A 16,418-nucleotide genomic window follows, 5' to 3' on the forward strand; every position below is an offset into this window, starting at 1 on the left:
ATGGATTTCATCAAAACATATAAAACAGGGCTGAAGAGGTAGTTCAGTGGTTAAGAGCACATATTGATCTTGCAAAGGACCTGAGCTAGGTTCCCAGTATTTTCATCAGGTAACTCATAGCCACCTGTAACACCAGCTCTAGGGGACCCAAGACCCTCTTTTGACCCCCTCAACCACCTACATGCCTGTACACATACCCTTAAGCCAACACATCACACATCATACACAAAAATAATTTTTCTCTGTGGTTTTCAGTTTATAACTTCTGATGTGCATATTTGTATAGAAGCATAGGCAGGCTTGTATTGGGTCCATGATCTTGGACAAACTTTTTTCCCTCTTTAAGAATTGGAACAACAATCCCAACCCTCAGGTCCATGCCCATAACTCTGTACAAGAAGTTCTAAAGACCTCCCCAATAAAGATGGTGGCCTGAATGTTGCGCTCTCTCTCTCTCTCTCTCTCTCTCTCTCTCTCTCTCTCTCTCTCTCTCTCTCTCTCTCTCTCAAAAAAGCCTCAAAAAAGATCTACAATTGCTATGGGGCACCATCAGTAGGTGTTGTACCTGCCTGCACCCTTTAGAGAAGCATAGAGCCACAGGATAAAGGGGAAAAAGAAAGAAAATCAAAACAGCAACAGTAAGATTTCAGAATCTGAAAGGCAGATGGACAAGTACTAATTTTAACGAGGGAAAAAGCCAGGAAACTAAATTCTACTCATGAAAGTGAGAGCCTGTGGTAGTTTGAATGAGAATGACCCTTATAGGCTCCTATATTTGAATCTTAGTCACCAAGGAGTGGCACTGTTTGAAAGGATTAGAAGGGTTAGGAGGTATGGCCTTGCTGGAGTACTGTGGCCTTATTGGAGGAAGTGTGTCACTGGGGGTGGGCTTTGAGGTTTCAAAATCCCATGTCAAACACAGTCTCCCTCCCTCTGTCCCTCCCTCCGTCCCTCCCTCTGTCCCTCCTTCCCTCCCTCCCTGTCTGCCTGCCTGCCTGCCTGCCTGCCTATGGATCAGGATGTAGAACTCTTAGCTACTTCTCCAGCACCATGTCTGCCTGTGCTGCCACGCTCCCCACCACAGTAATAGACCATAAGCTGAAACTGCAAGCAAACCCTCAATTAAATGCTTTTTTAAAAATAAGAGTTGCCTGGGTCATGGTGTCTCATCACAACAATGGAACAGTGACTTAAGACAGAGGCAGAGGACCAATCTGATCTGTTCTGCAGAATTCTTGTGAAGCTCAGGACAGAGGAGAGGGATATAAGCACTAAATCTAGGAAAATCAGATGGATATTTGTAGGGGGTCACCCTGACCACACCTCCTGGGGCTGGTTACAGGTCCAGGGCGTGGACGGGATGATGTGAGTGTAGCTTAAGAGTTGGGGACACACGTGGGAAACCTCTCTTCTCGCTGCTGCGTCAACTTGCTCTGCTTTCCTGCTGGTTGGCTTGTTGCACTGTAAGTAAGGCATATTTACCTAATAAATATACCCGAACCCTATCTGCTTACGTATTGGTGAATCTCCGTTTATAGATATTACTTTTAGCCGGGCGTTGGTGGCACATGCCTTTAGTCCCAGCACTCTGGAGGCAGAAGCAGGTGGATCTCTGTGAGTTCGAGGCCAGCCTGTTCTCCAGAGCAAGTGCTAGGATAGGCTCCAAAGCTACACAGAGAAACCCTGTCTCGAAAAACCAAATATATATATATATATAACTTTTAAAAAATGGATGGTTGGATCTGGGTCTTCAGTAATGAAGACCATTTACTGCTCTTGCAGAAGACCCAGGTTTAACTTCCAGAACTCATATGGTGGCTCAAAACCATCTGTAACTCCAGTTCCAAGGGATCTGAAGCCCTCTCTGACCTTCCCTGGACACCAGACATGCACATGCTGGCAAAACACCCATATATGAAACAAATAAATCTAAAACCAAGAGAAAGAAAAAAGAAACAGATTTTTAGTGTTACCTCACTGCTTCTCCGTAAGTGACTCTTCTTGTCCTCCTGCAGCAGAAGACTGAAGGTTCATTTTCAGGAAAACATTTTTTAGTCCCTGGGTTAAGAGCTACCTAGTATAGTCATGGAGTGTGAGTGCATGCATGACTACTGAGACTGAAGGCTGTCACTCCATGCTCCACACTTTCCAGGTGACCAGATACAGGTATCCAGACATCTGTCCTTCAAGACAGACTATTAAAGCATTCTCTGAAGAACCTGCTAAGTCAAAATAGAAGCAAACAGGTAGCTCCCCGCCCCTCCTGCAACCCACGACCCCGGGATCCCCCAACCCCTCCCGGCTCACCCACCACCGTGGCTGACAAGGAAGCTGCCTTTGATGATGCAGTGGAAGAGCGTGTGATCAATGAGGAATACAAAATGTGGAAGAAGAATACCCCTTTTCTTTATGATTTGGTGATGACCCATGCCCTGGAGTGGCCCAGTTTAACTGCCCAGTGGCTTCCAGATTTAACCAGGCCTGAAGGAAAAAGACTTCAGCATTCACCGGCTTGTCCTGGGAACACATATGTCAGATGAACAAAACCACCTGATGATAGCCAGTGTCTAGCTTCCGAACAATGATGCTCAGTTTGACACATCTCATTATGACAGTGAGAAAGGAGAATTTGGAGGTTTTGGCTCTGTCAGTGGGAAAATTGAAATAGAAATCAAGATCAACCATGAAGGAAAAGTAAACAGGGCTCCATACATGCCCCCAGAACCCTTGCATCATTGCAGCAAAGACTCCATCCAGTGATGTGCTTGTTTTTGACTACACAAAGCACCCTTCTAAACCCAGATTTACCTCTCCGTGGACATCAGAAGGAAGGTTATGGTCTTTCTTGGAATCCAAATCTCAGTGGGCACTTACTTAGTGCTTCAGATGACCATACCATCTGCCCGTGGGACATCAGTGCAGTTCCAAAAGAAGGAAAGGTGGTGGATGCAAAGACCATCTTCACAGGGCACACAGCAGTAGTAGAGGACGTTTCCTGGCATCTGCTCCACGAGTCTCTATTTGGGTCTGTTGCTGACGATCAGAAACTTATGATCTGGGATACTCGTTCAAGCAATACTTCCAAGCCAAGCCACTTGGTCGATGCTCACACTGCTGAAGTGAACTGCCTGTCTTTCAATCCTTATAGTGAGTTCATTCTTGCCACAGGATCAGCTGACAAGACTGTTGCCTTGTGGGATCTGAGAAACCTGAAACTCAAGTTGCATTCCTTTGAGTCACATAAGGATGAAATATTCCAAGTTCAGTGGTCACCTTACAACGAGACTATTTTGGCTTCTAGTGGTACTGACCGTAGGCTGAATGTCTGGGATTTAAGTAAAATTGGAGAAGAACCGTCCCCCAGAAGATGCAGAAGATGGCCCACCAGAGTTGTTGTTTATTCATGGTGGTCACACTGCCAAGATATCTGATTTCTCCTGGAATCCCAATGAACCTTGGGTGATTTGTTCTGTATCAGAAGACAATATCATGCAAGTGTGGCAGATGGAAGAGAACATTTATAATGATGAAGACCCTGAAGGAAGTGTGGATCCAGAAGGACAAGGATCATAGACATGTCTGTACTTGTGATTTAGATTCCCCTTGTTTTCTTCTGAACCCTGAGGTGGATTTAACACTGGTTTGAGACACAGACTTTGTTGAGCTATCCAGCTATAATAGGGGCCACCAACAATACTATTAGCCCAAGCCATGGGTGTTTTCTAAATCTTAACTGGGGGACTTAATTCAACAAAGCCACAGACTTATATTTAAATTTTCTTCAGGAATTTTCTAATAACAAACCCAGGTCTAAAGTAGCTTCAGAAATGGGGCATATTATGTGTTGATTATTTTCCTTCTTAAGCTATATCCCCAAATTTTTCAGATTCTCAAGTAAGAGGCCAGAATGGATAAGGAATCAGAGCCAAGTGAAGTAGGTGTCTGAGCCATGAGTATAAATATTGCAAGATGTCATTTTTATTCAGGAATTAGGGGAGATTCAAGTCATAGAGTTTAAGGTCCTCTCGCCTGGCTTTCCCAGATGCACATTTGCCTATGTAAACCAGACTCTTGGTTTCTTTAGTTAAGACCACATATCCCTCCTTCCCTTATATTTTTGCTCATTAGTGTATTTCTTGAGCTGTTTCCATATTATTCTTTTCCTTTCTGTGAAATGGTTTTGTTGTGTTCGGTTTTTTTGTTTTGTTTTTTGAACTTGGGACCACCAAGTTGTAAGATGTGTGTTTTTAACTGACAGTCATACCACTGGTGACTGTCAAGTTGAGAAAGAGTGTATTGCTAGTTTGTATTTGTTTCTAAATTAAATTGATCCTTGATAAAAGTTGCTTTTTTTAGGAGTTAGTCCTTGACCGTTATAGTTTGATGCCATCTCCAGTTTGGTTAACCTGTTTCACCATCAGGCCTGTTACTCTCCATGACTAACTTTGTAAATGCTTATAATGGGATAAATTGCTTTTCTGTGAAAAAAAATAGAAACAAATAGAACATCGGATGTTTGAGGTTCCCTGATATATGGAAAGCAGGCAGGCAGGCAGGCAGGCACTAGAGCAATATCTGGGAGCTTACATCTTATCTGAAAGTTAGAGGCAGAGAGGAGACTGGGCCCAGAGACAGATATTGAGGCTCAAGCTGAAGATCAGAAAAGCAAAGCAGCCAACCACTAGAGAGTTCTTCCCTCTACCAAGGCTCAGACCAAAGGGGGGGGGGTCTAACCTGTCCTCAAAATGACTGCAGACTGTAATGCTCTTCACCAAACCTCAGACTTCCCTGAGACTGCACTGAGCTCCCACCTTTTATTCCTCTCTAGTGCTGGGATCAAAGGTGTGAGATCTGTTTCTCTTTTAGACTGTTTCACTCTCAAGTAGCTCAGGGTGACCTTGAACACAGACATACATCTGCCTCTTTCTCCCAAGTGCTGGGTCTAAAGGTGTGGCCACCACTGCTTATCCTCTATGGCTAACTAATAGCTTAGTGTGTGTGGCTAGCTAGTGGCTTAGCTCTGCACTCTGATCTTCAGGCAAGCTTTATTTGTTAGATTGCAAACAAAATATCACTCCAGGGTTTATCTGTGTAGCTCTGGTCATCTTGGGACTTGTTCTATAGACCAGACTGGCCTCAAACTTAGAGATATGTTTGTGCTGGGATTAAAGGTGTGTGCCACCACACTTGGCCCAGATTTCAGTATTCTTAACATCAGAGACAGGAAAGAAATGGAGCAATGCCTTTTAAAAAATCTGTGTACTGGGTTAGAGAAAGTATTCAATCCTTAGAGGCTGAGGTTCACCACCCAAAGGACAAATAGTCTGTTCACAGAGCTGGGGTTGGTTGTAGCTTATGAGTATAGTAATTGTCTTGTGTAGTGGTTTGAATAGAATGGCCCTAAAAACTCGTGTTTGAATGCTTAGCCCATAGAAAGTGGCACTATTAGGAGGTGTGGCCTTGTTGAAGGAAGTGTGTCAGGCTTTGAGGTTTCATATGCTCAAGCTATAATCATTATGTAACACAGTCTCCTTTTGCTGCCTGTGGATCAAGATGTAGAACTTGGAGGCTGAAGAGATGGCTCAGAAGTTAAGAGCACTGGCTGCTCTTGCAGAGAACCCAAGTTCAATCCCCAGCACCCACATGGAAGCTCACAATTGTCTGCAACTCTAGTTCCATAGATCTAGTTCCAGATGAACATTCAGGCAAAACACCAATTCACATAAAATAAAAAGAAATTATTAAGATGTAGAACTTTGAGCTCCTTCTCCAGCACCATGTCTGCCTGCATGCCACCTGCTTCTCACCATGTTGATAATGGACTAAATCTCTGAAACTGTAAGCCTGCCTCAATTAAATATTTTCCTTTATAAGGGTTGCCATGATCATGGTGTCTGTTCACAGTAATAGAAACCCTAACTAAGACATCTTGCATGCAAGAGATTCTGGGCTCACTCCTCAGCACAGAAAACAAAGGAATGAGGGAACAAAAAAACATAAAATTCAGGGGCTGGAGAGATGGCTTATCAGTTAAGAGCACTGGCTGCTCTTCCAGAAGTCTTGAGTTCTATTCCCAGCAACCACATGGTGGTTTAAACCAACTATAGTGGGATCTGATGCCCTCTTCTGGCATAAAGCTGTACATGCAGGCAGAGCATTCATATATAAAATAAATAAAACACACAAAAAAGTAAAATTCTTCAGGCAAATTATTTCTAAGAATGGCCAAACTACTAGTTAGGTCGTAGGTGTTAGTATTCAGGCATCTGTACTGGCCTGCCCTTGGGGTTCTGACAGGATACACACTTAGCTGCAGCCACTAAGAGCCCCTCTTGTACATATTCACTATGTTTCCTTTTAAAGGGGCCCTGCCCATCTCTTCCCCCCTCTCTCTCTTTCTCTCTCTTTCTCTCTCTCTCCTTCTCTGTCTGTCCCCTGGCCACAATTCATGCCTCACTTTTCTCTTCTGCTGCTCCTGACCCCAGAAGCCGGTCTCCTCATTCCCTTCTGCCCTTTTCCCATTCCCTTTCCCCTAATAAAAACCCCTCCTCGTGAGCTCTGTTGCATGGTGTCTTTTTCTCTTGTACCACTTTTTTTTTAAAAAAAATTGCAACACTAGGTCCTAGGGGAGAACCTACACTGTCCCATACATTAGTGCATCCCTCACCCTCTTCAGGAAAGCTTCTTCTTGCAGTAAATGGAGATTAATATAGAGACCCACAGGTGGTCATTACCCAGAGAATAAGAGTGTGGAGTGCTCAGCTCTACATGGGTGAAAGAAGGGAGGGCTCATGGAGTCCCACTCCCAGCTGAGGAGCTATTGGTAAAACAACAACAACAACAACAAAAAAGTGTATTAAGTGGCTTTCTTAGAGAGAGCATATGAAGTTGGGAAGGATGTGATGGGGGATAGAGGAGAAACTGAAGGGGAGGCAATAGGAATGGAATCATATGCATGTATGAAATTCTCAAACAATGAAAAATGAACTGCCAATGTATAACGAAATATAAAGATAGAATGAAGATGTTTTTAGACACACAACGTCTAGTGTAAAAAGACATAAAAACATACCAGAAAACAGAAGCTTTAGCAAAGAAAAGTGTTGTGGAATATTATTTTAATTATGTAAAGATGTGTTACATTTGTTTATGCTATGAAATATTACTTTAACTGTGTAAAGGTATGGTACATTTGTTTATGCTGCATTTGTTTAACTATGTAAAGATGTGTTACATTTGTTTTACTTTGCCTGCCTAAGGCACCTGAATGGGCTAATAAAAAGCTGATCCAGCCAATAGAAAGGCAGAAGAGAGATAGGCAGAGCTGGCAGGCAGAGAGAATAAATAAATCTAATCTAAGCTCAAAAAGAATGAGAGAGAAGAAAGAAGAGAAAGAAGAGAAAACAAGGAAGACACCCAAGGCCAGCCAGATTGCTGCCAGCCAGCAGACACAGAATAGGACATATAGAAATAAAGGTTAAAAGCCCCAAGGCAAAAGGTAGATAAACAGAAACAGGTTAATTTAAGTTAAAAGAGCTAGCCAGAAATGAGTCTAAGCTAGGCCAAGGATCCATAACTAATAAGTCTCCATGTCATGATTTGGGAGCTGGTTGGTGGCCGAAAAGAACAAGCCTGGAACAGAATACCTGATGTTGAAGAAATATTCTTGGATCTAAGCTTTGCATGGGCTAAGAGAAAGCATCAACCTGTACTGTGTGAGAGGGAGGTGACTGAGACAGGGCCATTGATGACTGCTCAGGCTAAAGCTGATATGATCTCCCAATAAACAGACAAATCAAGAAAGAGAAGATCCAAATACTAGGCCACAGGACTCCAACCCAGAAGATACAGAATTCCCCTGATGACAGGGAAGGAAGTTACCCTGAAGATAGCTGAGCAAGTAGAACAAGAGGCAAACAATTTATGTAGGAAAACGGGTGGCAGGGGGCAGGGGCTTAGAGAGAGATAGGACTGACAAGTAACTTGGTTCAACTGACTATGAGGAAGTATGAGAAACATTTCTAGAAGGTGTCAGAAGCTATTTGGTAATAATTACAAATATAGTAAAGAAGTGCTAACATTTTTATTTTTAATCAATGTATCTGTTATTACCATGTGTATGTATGTGAGAGAGTGTGTTCGAGTGATGTGGTATGCATGTAAAGACCAGAGGACAACTTTTGGTTACCTTTTCTCTCTTTCCCATGGGTTCTGTGGATTGAGCTCAGGTTGTCAGGCTTGCATAATAAGCAGGGTTTTTTGTTTTGTTTTGTTTTGTTTTTCAAGACAGGGTTTCTCTGTGTAGCTTTGGAGCCTATCCTGGGACTCGCTCTGGAGACAAGGCCGGCCTCGAACTCACAGAGATCCACCTGCCTCTGCCTCCCTAGTGCTGGGATTAAAGGCATGCGCCACCAACGCCCGGCAGGATAATAAGCAGTTTTACCCACTGAGCTCATCTTACTATCCCTAAAGGCATTTATTCCTTACAAAGCACAAAAGAATGAAAAGGAATATAACTTTGGTATACTTGTAATAGTGTAATAGATAAATGCTATAAATAGTGCACGTACAGGCACTGAGCAGTGGTGGTGCATGACTTTAACCCCAGCATTCGGGAGGCAAAGGCAGGTGGATCTGTGAATTAGAAACCAGCCTGGTCTACAGAGCAAGTTCCAGGACAGTCTCCAAAGCTATACAGAAACTCTGTCTCAGAAAAATAAAAACAACAACAACAAAAGCACATGTATAAGCATAATAAGGTAAACACTAAATACTGACTTATCAAAAAAATTATCATTGTTTTGGGAAGATCAACAGAGGGATGGAGTATAAGGGAGCTGTATATCCTGAGAAATCATAGAAAAAGGTCAGTGTACCATATCTAAAATTGATTAATTAAAATTAATCCATTAATGAAAAATGACAGTGTATTAGTTAGACAATCAAAGCCATAGATGCCGAAAGAAATGGCTGAAAGAGCGCAAAGGGGACTTGAGGAAGTAGGAAAGAGTAATAGGACAGGATTTAGGGGGATTATTGTAAGCTTCATAGTTTATACGATTGTTAGGGTTCGGATCATAACTATTCTCAAAGGTTTATATGCTAAAGACATGGTCTCAGCTTGTGGAGTCAGGAGATGGAGGAACCTTACAGTGGTTCTCAACCTGTGGGTCATGACCCTTTTGACAAACTTCTATCTCCAAAAATATTTACATTATGATTCATAACAAGATCAAAATTACAGTCATGAAGTAGCAATGAAAGTAATTCTATGGTTGGGGGTCAGCACAACATGAAGAACTGTATTAGGAAGATTGAAAACCACTGCTTTAGGAGGTGGGCCCTAGCTGGAGAAAGTTAGATAATGGGAGGTGTGCCTTTAAGAGGGAATATTGAGATGTTGAGGTTCGTTCATTCTTTCTGTATATCTGTCTCTCCCCAAAGAACTATAGGCAAGTAAACAATGTGGAGAGTGGGAGAAATAGCCTTTCCAGAGAATAGCCTCACAACTGGTTAACCAGTGCCAAGTGGTCAGCCCTGAAGTCATATACATAACAAGTAATATACAGAACAGATTGTCTATATAGTTAGGAATATTTAAATACATATATAACAACAATGGGAGACAAATAGGCCAAAAGCTATGAATTTGACAGACAGTAGGAGGGAGCATGTGAGAGGGTATTTTTTGTTTTGTTTTGTTTTGTTTTGTTTTGTTTGTTTCTTTGTTTTTTGTTTTTTTGAGACAGGGTTTCTCTGTGGCTTTGGAGGTCGCCCTGGAACTAGCTCTTGTAGACCAGGCTGGTCTTGAATTCATAGAGATCCGCCTGCCTCTGCCTCCTAAGTGCCGGGATTAAAGGCGTGCACCAGTACCACCCGGCTCTTTGTGAGTTCTTGGGAATTCCATGTCAAAGTTGAAATACCCACGGGCAGTCCCCTCATCACCAGCTTCATCCCTGATTGTCAGTCTGTCTCTTTATGGCTTGAGTGACAGAAGGGTGATAGCTCTGTAGATTCTACACTGTGGTTTCTCTTCTCCATTTTTAGCATACTCCTATCTTTATGCCATCTGCAAGGGACAGGAAGCTCTGGTTTGGCTGCCGAGTCAGCCACTGTGTTACATGCCTGAGTGTCCATCCATGCGCTGTACACTCACTCTGCCCTTCTCCTGTAGCATTCTCTTCTTCTGCTCCTGCCCTATTCCCACTGCTCCTTAGGCCTCGGGTGGTTATGTTCTGGAGCATCGTCATGTCATAACTGTAACTGATCAAGGTTGTACTTGGCCCACTCAAGAACAAATACCTGGAAATTAACTGACAGTCATAATGTATGACTAAAAGCTGGAAACTGTGGGCAAATCTGTCCCCTCCTCTGTCCCCTCCCTGCCCCCCCGCACCCCCCCTGCCTCTGCTCTAGCTGAAGATGTGTTCTCAAACCATCCAATACTATGTGACACATAAACATTACTAAAAGGGTAACCCAGGGGTTGGGATGCCCGGCAGGGTGGGGAGATGTGTTGGGCAGGCTTATGTCAATTTGACACTAGCTAGGGTCATCTCGGAAGGGAGAGCCGTAATTGTAAAAATGTCTTCATCAGATTGGCCTGTGGCGTTTTCTTGATTAATGATTGATGTGGAAGGGCCAGATGTGATTGGTGCTGCCCCTGGGACAATGGTTCTGGGTTTGTATAAAAAAGAAAGCTGGTAATCAGCATTGCTCCATGACCTCTGCTTCAGCTCCTGTCTTCAGGTTGCTGCTCTGTTTGAGTTCCTGCCTTGGTTTCCCTCATGATGTACTATGGTCTGGATATATAAGTCATATAAACTCTTTTCTTCCCATGTTGCTTTGGGTCATGGTGCTTTATCACAGCAATAATAAACACACCAAGATAGGAAGTTATATTGCAAGTTGTAGTTATAGGGGACCTGGAGATATAGTTTACTGGTAAAGTCTTTTCCTACCTTGAACAAAGAAAGTCTTGGGTTTGATCATCAACAATACAAAAAGAAAATAAAAAAGGTAAGTTTGTGGCTGACTTTTAAAATTATTTGCTAGCTGGATGGTGGTGGTACCCACTTTTAATCCCAGCATTCAGGAGTCAGAGGTAGGCAGATCTCTGTGAGTTCCAGGCCAGCCTGGTCTGCAGGGTAAGTTCCAGGATAGCTAGGGCTGCACAGAGAGATCCTATCTTGAAAAACCAAAATAAATAAACAAATAAATGAACAAATAAATAAATAAGACAAAGTTGATTGCTATGGAGGGATCAACCATGGGGAACCATACATCCCAGGTTTTCTACCTTCTTTTCCTTCTTTTTTCTAGTTTTGCAATAGGATCTTGCCAAATTGCTTAGGATTCCCATAAATTCAAAACCTTCCTGCCTCAGTCTCCCAAGTGCAGGGATTACTGGATGTATATTCATATCCAGTTTGTATTTAACTTCTTATTTTTTTAAGACAGGATCTTACTTTGTAGCCCTGGTTTGTCCTGAACTCACTCTGTAGACCTTGATTATTGTGGGATATTATTTTAACTAGAAAAACATGTTATATTTGTTTATGTTGTGGAATATTACTTTAACTGTGTAAAGATGTGTTACTTTAGTTTATCTGCATTTGTTTAATTATGAGAAGATGTGTAGCCTAAGGCAACTGATGGTCTAATAAAAGGCTGAACAGTCAATAGCTAGGCAGGAAAAGGATAGACAGGGCTGGCAGGCAGAGAGAATCAACAGGAGGAGAAATCTTGGCTGGAGAAGAGCTAGAGAAGAAGAGAGTAGAGAATGAGGGAGACTCCCAGGGCCAGAAGCCAGGCAGCTGCCAGCCAGTGAAACTCAGATATACAGAAGTAAGAAAGGTAATAAGCTCCAAGGCAAAAGGTAACTAAAGAGAAAGAGGTTAAAAGAGCTAGCCAGAAATGAGCCTAAGCTAGGCTGAGCATTCAAAACTAAATAATAAGTCTATGTGTCATGATTTGGGAGCTGGTTGGCAGCCTAAAAAGAAAAAAGCCTGACTGGATGGTGGTGGCTTTGCCAGGCAGTGGTAGCATATGCCTTTAATCATCATTTAAGAGCAAGTACTTAACCTGCTGTCCTTCTGTGTTCTCACCCTGTGTAGGATTACCCTGCACTGAAGAAAACAATGCACTCAACCTCATGTAGCACTTTCAATGAGATGGCCCCATAGACTCATATGTTTGAATACTTGGTCCCCAGTTAGTGGAACTGTTTGGGTACTGTCTAGTTAGGGTTACTATTGCTGTGAAGAGACACCATGACCATGGCAACTCTTATAAAGGAAAACATTTAATTGGGATATTTACAGTTTTAGAGGTTCAGTCCATTGACACCATGGCAGCATGCAGGCAGACATAGTGCCGGAGAGGTAGCTAAGACTTCCATATCTTCCTAGCAACCGGAAGTTGTCTGTCTCACTGGGCATGACTTGAGCATATGACACCTCCACAGTGACAGACTTCCTCCAGAAAGACCACACCTACTCCAATGAGGCCACACCTCCTAATAGTGTCACGTCCTTTGGGGCCATTTTCTTTCAAACACCACAGGAGAGTTGAGAGGTACAGCTTTGTAGTAGGTATATGGGGTGGGCTTTGAGATTTAAAAAAATGGACACCATTCTTCCTCCTCTCTCTCTGCCTCCAATTTTCAGATCAAGATGTAAGCTCTGAGCTGTTAATACCATCATGCCTTTGCTCTGGTATCATGGACGCTACCCTTCCAAAACTGTAACCCCTAATTTAAACACTCTCTTTTATAAATTGCCTTGGTCATGGTGTTTTTCACAGCAATAGAAAAGTAACTAAGACAGAAACCTGTTCTGGTTTGACCTGCCTTTAAAAAAACAATGTAACCAACATTACTATGCCTTGAATTCCTATGCAATTAGCTTTTAAAAACCAAGCCAGATGCTGAGCTTTGATCTTACATTATGTAGTATTCCATGTCACTAACTCAGAATAATGCATGGAGATTGTGGTAATCATTTACTGAGAGCAGCCAACAAGTTTGAAAGCAACCTTGAAACAAATATCCACCACAAAATTGGAAGCAACATGTGGAAGCAGGTTGAAAAATCTGTGAGGTTTTAAGTACTAGTCTGGGTCAGTTGGGGTCAGTAAATAATCTCTTCCTTTGTGAAACTCTTAAAAGTCTTCGTAGAGAACCCCATGCCATCTTTTCTGTGCCATTCAATAAATACATAGTAAAGCCCTTTGGGCACAGGCACAGAGTCAGATTCACACACAGGGACAGTGCACAGGCAACAGGGACAGGACAGATTGCAGACAGCCCAGTAACCACAGATTGCAGACGGATGAAAGATGTGGGATAGATAGTAGAGAATTCACGTTTGGGCTCACTCTGGTCAAATTAATCCAAGAGGAAGTTTCTGTCTTCATTTCTTAATGCAACATCAGTGCATTTTGGTGCCCCCCCCCCAGGTGTCATGAATGTGGTAACCGATGTGGCGATAAATGTGGCTGCTATAATGCTTAGCATGCTTAACCTTTTAGGAAGCAGAAAACTGTTGTCTGAAGTGGTCATACACAGCTTTTTATGTTGACATATGGATCTTCATCAACAATTAATACTGTATGGTTTTATTTCTGAATTCCTGGTGAATGTATAGTGATATTTGTTTTAGCTTTTATCTTATTATTATTGACAAAAATATCTTATCAAGTTCTCGTTAGTGGTTTGTTTACCTTCCTTGGGTAAATGGTTTCCTAATTTAAAAAAAATAGGTGAAGCCATGTGGTGGTGACAATACATGCCTTTAATGCCAGCACTTGGGAGGCAGAGGCAGGCAGATCTCTGTGAGTTCAAGTTCAAGGCTAGCCTGGTCTACAGAGCAAGTCTCAAAAAACAAACAAAATACCCCATGTTGTTAGGCATGTCCCACAGCTGAGGCTGGGGTCTTCTGTATGGAGACTCTGGTGTGAGCTTTTAACCAAGCCGATGATTGACTTTTCTCATAGGGAAGTTGATGGTCTCAGTGTCTTCCCAGAGGTCTTGGCTCTATGAGTTTATAGTTTTCATTAAACTTGGAAAATTTGGGCCAAGTGTGATGGTGCACACCTTTCAGTCCTAGCACTTCAAAGTCATAGGCAGACAGATCTCTGTGAAATGGGGAAAATTTGGGGTAGTGCTTTGTTCTGTATTTCTATATCCCTTGCCTGGGACTTCCAGTTCACTAATATCTTCTTCTGCAGTGTTTAATCTGCTGATGTCATCTGCTTTATTTTCATCTGAATTCTGCATTTTCTACTTCTTTAAGTTTGATTTGGGACTTTTTATGTCATCAATCCCACTCCTCAACATGCTCATGCTTTGTTCCATCCTCTTAGCCATCTGAGGTATAATTATAATATCTGAAGTGTTGGTTCTTCTAATTCTCTCATTCTATCAGTGTAGGTCTGTTTCTATTAACTGATATTTCTCTTTATTGTGAACCATAATTTCCTATCTCTTCTTACAAGTTGGTGAACTTTACATTGTGCTGGACTTTTTCATTTCCTGGTTTGTGGCTTTGTTCCAAGAGATAGTTAACTTCCTTGGACACAGTTTGGTACCTTTGAGGTTACTTTGTAGCTTTGGGGGTGAAGCCTATTCTAGGACTAAGCTGGCTTCAGTATCAGGCAATGTCCTTCAGGGCATTCTCCCCAGGCTTAATAGAAGCTTTCTGAACTCTGGTTGTTGGGAGCATGAGCTTTTTCCAACCTTGTGCACGCTCCAAAGTGTGTTCCACTTGCTTGCTCCCAGCATTCTTTCCTTAGCCTTTAGCTGCCTTTTCATGTGTATGTAGTCACTATATTCAGGTAGATCAGTGGTTCTCAACCTTTGTAATGCTGTGACCCTTTAATGCAGTTCTTCACGTTGTGGTGACCCCCCAACCATAAAATTATTTTGTTGCTACTTCATATCTGTAATTTTGCTGCTATTATGGATCATAATGTAAATATCTAATATGTAACTACAAAGGTGTCACAACCCATAGGTTGAGAACCACCAAGGTAGAGACTTACCAAGCTCTCCTCTCTTGAACTCTGGAGATCTCTCTGTGCCCTGTGAGAACTAGTTATCTTAGCTTCCCTGAACTCCTCCAGTCAGAGACTGTGCCAGTTCCACACTGAATGCCCCTCTGTGCCCGGCAGCCTGCAAACCTTCCATAGAGCATATAGATACAGTATGGGGACTCATCTTATTTTTGCCCCCTGTTTCAGCAGTTGGCATCCTGAGCAACTATTTCTATTCTGAAATAGTTCTTTTATGGATTTTTGCTTTGTTTATCATTGTTTTAGGCAGAAAGTCAAATTCAGTGCTGCTTACCCCATCTTGGCAAAAAGCTGGAGTTCTTTACTATAGTAACCTCCTACAATTGCCTATGGTGTGCTCTTTCATTGTTCAAATTTGGTGCATATTCCCTGGAGTGGTTCACGGATGCTATGACCACAGTGCTAATAAAGAGCATAAAACTGCTGTTTTCCCCTCCCATCCGGCTTCTACATCATCCCTCTGCTTACTTGAACTTATTTTAGCCTTTGACACTAAAGATCACTTCCTCATTCTTAAAATTCTGTACACTGTTAGATTCCAGGAGTCACTTCTCTTCTGAATTTATTCCAGCCCTTCAGTCCTAAGAATCCTTTCTCACTGTCTCCTTCACCCTAAAATCCTGACCTCTTTCCCAGCCCTGTTCAGTGATGTCTCAACTCTCCCTTATTGCTCTCACCTACCACCCATGACTTCACTTATCATCCACCTCTTGTGACTCACAGATTTGTGTTTCCTAATCTCTCTTCACAGTGCTCCACATCTACACAGCAAATTGCTTAGTGTGGATCTCTTCTTGGATGGTTCACATCGTGTCCCCCATGCCAGTGCTTCCCTGAGGCTGTCACTATAGCATCGTGGGCCCAGCTCAGTAGATGGCACTAGCATTTACCTTTCCAGCAGGCTAGACCATGAAAGACAATGCTTTCCCTTTTTGCTTCTCCACCTGATTCTTGACAGTTTATCTGCTAAATATCTTTTGTCCAAACCCTTCCTCTAGTTTTCCCACATTCCTGTTGCTCACATCTTGATTTTCTCTCAAAGGGACTATTGCAACAGATTCCTATTTGCTCTCTGGGCAAGTGCTAGATGCGTTTTGATTTCTGCAAATCACCCATTAGGTCAAACTATTCTCTCGCCTATAGAACTCCAGTGCCCCACTGGACAAAACCCAGAATCTTTAGTGTGCATCAGTCTGCTCCAAGACTCTTTCAGACCAGGCGGAGCATCTCTTCTGCTTTTTATGTCCTTCCCCATCTTTGCAATTTCACAATTGCCTCTCACTTTTCTATGCCCTGCCTGAATGTTTGTCTCTTCAGTGATGGTTCCTGGAGCCACTCTGGCAGTC

At 42.5% G+C, this 16,418-nt stretch overlaps 1 pseudogene; it reads left to right on the top strand.

The window, feature by feature from the left end:
* The first annotated feature begins 2,321 nt into the window (after nt 1-2,321).
* On the top strand, nt 2,322-3,818 carry LOC100771124 (annotated as a pseudogene).
* The last annotated feature ends 12,600 nt before the right edge of the window (nt 3,819-16,418 follow it).

This window comes from Cricetulus griseus, chromosome 3 (genome assembly GCF_003668045.3).
Source record: "Cricetulus griseus strain 17A/GY chromosome 3, alternate assembly CriGri-PICRH-1.0, whole genome shotgun sequence".
Classification (NCBI taxonomy): Eukaryota; Metazoa; Chordata; class Mammalia; order Rodentia; family Cricetidae; genus Cricetulus; species Cricetulus griseus.